The sequence below is a fragment of the Chelonus insularis genome, unplaced genomic scaffold, assembly GCF_013357705.1.
Source record: "Chelonus insularis isolate UGA/USDA-ARS -01 unplaced genomic scaffold, ASM1335770v1 contig_12_pilon, whole genome shotgun sequence".
Lineage (NCBI taxonomy): Eukaryota > Metazoa > Arthropoda > Insecta > Hymenoptera > Braconidae > Chelonus > Chelonus insularis.
The window spans coordinates 121,743-125,630 of NW_023276370.1; the positions used below are offsets into that span (position 1 = coordinate 121,743).

A 3,888-nucleotide genomic window follows, 5' to 3' on the forward strand; every position below is an offset into this window, starting at 1 on the left:
TCACTAGAGAGTTCGACTGCGTGAGCTCTCTGCTGGTACACACGTACCAAGTTGACTGTTAAGACGAGTTGTCTGTGGGTTGGCATCGTCCGATGATGCCCAAGAGTCGTCTGAGTACGAGCTACGTACGAATACTCGCAGTAACCGACGAATACTGAAAACTACCGTCCGTGTTTCTCGAAAACTCTGCGTTCTCGAAGCTTCTAGGCCCTTCGAGAAGGGATATATACGTCTAGGAATTAATTAGAGTTGTCTAATTGGCGAAAATGAGTAGGCAGGAGAGACCTTGAGTCATCTAATTATTCGGTGGGAAGAAAAATGTTAGGCCGTCGATAGAGTCAGAATCAAAACCTTAGACCAAGTCAGAACAGACAGGGATGAAGGAATTTTCGATAGAGGAAGTAAAAATGTGTGATTTATATAAAAACAATAACAAAATTTCTTGAATTAAAATTATTGAAAAATTATAGAAACAATTTAAACAATAACAATAAAATATCTAAGAGATAATTTTCTCAACTATTTTCCGAAATCCTTTCTATTCAAACGAAATCTTAGGTAAACTCAAAAAATAACTTGAGTAATAATCGTTAACCTCACTCCTTAAAATTTATTGCTATTCATTTTCAGCTTTTCTTAATATAATCTAAATATATTTTAAATAATTATGTGAAATTAATTAAAATACATTCAGACATTACAATATATATATATAAATTTATCTAATGTATTATTTGGGGCCAGGGGACTGGTATTCCCCTCTCGATTTTCAAAATTCCCGTGCGGCCTTCGGCCGCATGGTGAAAGAAAAAAAAATAACCCTGCAAGTACAGCGTATGCAATTACAGTGTTCCTTTGCCCTCATTTTAACCTTTTTTTTTAAAAAAACAGAAACAAATACATCACAACGTGGTAACGTCGTGTCCTTGTATATAGACCAGTGGCTCAAATAATACGTTGGATACATGATTTTGTTTGTCCCCAAACTATACAAATGTCCTCAGATAATACCTTGTACTTAAAAAATGTCCCTAAATGACACTCCGATTAGATTTATATGTATATGTACTATGTATACACATTTTAAGTACAAAATTCATTAAGGCCTGATTTTATAGCGAAAAAAAATTGGAAAATGACATTTATAATGGACATGAATATGTTTAGATATAGATTTGAATGGGAAAATGCTTAATTAATTCATATGGATATAATATCCAAATTTAAATTTTACCAAATTTAAAATCAAAGCGTCCTCCTCGTAGAGACTATGTAATCTAGGAGATTAATAATCATCATTAGCAGTCACCAGGCTTACTTATTTAGAAATTATTTGATTTTGCTCAGCTTTTTCTTATATTTTTCAGACTAGAAAATTAAAAATTAGCTTATTAGGGCTAAGACTTTTCAACAAGAAGTAGATCTTAGAATTTAGAGTACTTTAAACTTTGGAATTGCAATAAAATAAATGATTATATGGAGTTAGAAATTTAGGGTAAAAATGTACTTCAACTCTTTTGAATGAAAAGTCATTCGGGGAAAACCTTCGAAACATAGAGGTCCTATAAAAGAGATGAAGTCTTTCTCCAAAGTTTAGGTGATTTATTACCTACTTGAAATTGCAAAAATTGTTGAAAAATTCCCCAGTTTTAATCCTTACTCAAAAGACTTTAGGTACATTCAGGACAAAATTTCGAATGAGTAATAATAAAACAGATTAAATATAAATTTGGATATTAATATTTAGAAATGCCACTAGAAGCGTTCAGCACGCTGCCAGGTGGCGCATGGTGACATTTTATTAGATTTCACCACCAGGAGCCGCATAAGAGCTAGTTATCTAGCCAACCAGAAATGTTTTCAATCATATGAGATTTGATTCTCGACTTGAAAACGATCATTTAAGAGTAAAAGTGGGTGTTTGTGATTGAAAATAGTTAATTTCTACAGTTAAGGTAAAGTGATAAGACAATGTCGTACCGAAGTTCCGAAGGTAGTAAAGCGATCATCCCTTTACGATGGTTATCATGTCCTCGCAAAAGTATAGAATTAATAACCAATAAATTTCTCGCGTTTAAAACACCACTTTCTGATGAATTTGATAATCAAGTTTCTGAAAAATGTCGTTTTTCTGTTAATATGTTGTTTGCATCATTAAAGTGTCAATAAGTAAAAATGGGATTACTAATAGATTTGACAAATACCACCAGATTTTATCATAAAGCTGATGTTAAATTCCATGATTGTCGTTATTACAAGCCCCAATGTCATGGCCATGAAGAAGCTCCATCTATAGAACAAACAAAAGTTTTTATAGAAATTTGTAGAAATTTCATTGCTCGTAATCCATCGGAGATAATTGGAGTTCACTGCACCCACGGTTTTAATAGAACTGGATTCTTTTTAATCAGTTACTTAGTGGAAAGTAACATATTTAATTTAGATGCTGCTGGGAGTGAATTTTCAACTGCAAGACTTCCTGGAATTTATGGAGAAGACTACATAAAGGAGTTATATAGGCGATATGATGATAAAAATGATGCACTTTGTGCACCACCACGACTTACTTGGTGTTTAGAATATAATGATTCCAAAGGAAAATCTGGAGGTCGCAATTATTCCCAAAGAGGTAAAGAAAATATTGAAAACCCTATTTTTATGCCTGGAGTTCCTGGAGTAGAACCAGTAAAAGATTTGGCTAAAGTGAGAAAAATTGAGAGAAGAGTTCAAGAATTATGCAAATGGAAGAGAAATGGTTTTCCTAGTTCTCAACCTGTCTCTATGGACCACACCAACATTATCCAGTTTAAAATTAGACCATACAAAGTATCGTGAGAAGCTGATGGTACTAGATATATGATGTTTATTCAAGCAAACAAAGAAATGTTCTTTATTGATAGGAATAATAGTGTATTTGAAGTGTATGGTTTAACTTTTTGTCATTATGAAGATGTTTCAAGAACTCTGAATGATACTTTATTAGATGGAAAAATAGTTATTGATAATGTGGATGGTACAAATTAACCTAGGTACCTAGTTTATGATATTATTATGTGTGATGGCAGAGATGTATCTACAGATTTATTCTTCATTGAGAGATATGACGTCATCGAGAATGAAGTAATGGGAGGCCGAATAAAAGCATTAAAGGATGGCCGAATACGACGAGATCGAAAACCCTTTTCTATTCGTCAGAAGCAATTTTGGAACATCACACAAGTCAACAGTTTACTGAGTGAAAAATTCATCAAACAATTGGGTTATGAACCAGACGGCCTGATCTTCTAGCCTTCAAAGGAGCCCTACATCCCTGGACCTGCAGCAATCGTCTTAAAGTGGAAGCCGCTATCGTTGAATTCCGTGGATTTCAGGCTAAGAATCGTCGTCGAATCAGGTATGAGAATATTATCTGAAAAAATAGGTCATTTATATGTTGGGGGTTTAGAAAAACCATTTAGTTTTATGAAAAGCACAAGACAAATTAAACACCTTGAAAATAAAATAATAGAGTGTAGTTATGATAATAGAACTTGGTTATTTATGCGGAAAAGAACAGATAAATATTTTCCCAATTTTTTCAAAACTGCCCAATCCGTTTTAAATAGTATAATTAGGCCCGTTACTTCCCAACATATAGTAGATTATATCAGCAGAAATCATTTTAATGAAGATTGAAAAAAATTTAAGTAAAGCCTAGCCTTAACATATTTTCTCAGTCTACGTGATTTATTATTGACGATCATACCCTTGGAGTTATTTAAACAATATCCCATGACTTCATTACTTTTTGCTTATTTGAACTTTTATGTAAATTATTTTCATTCGAGTTATGAACATAGAATACTGTAAACATTTGACAATTTTTTTCAAATGTATCAACGTTGTGAA

At 32.8% G+C, this 3,888-nt stretch overlaps 1 pseudogene; it reads left to right on the forward strand.

Moving 5' to 3' along the window:
• The first annotated feature begins 1,971 nt into the window (after nucleotides 1-1,971).
• Nucleotides 1,972-3,675, forward strand: LOC118070208 (mRNA-capping enzyme-like; annotated as a pseudogene).
• Nucleotides 3,676-3,888: the final 213 nt, after the last annotated feature.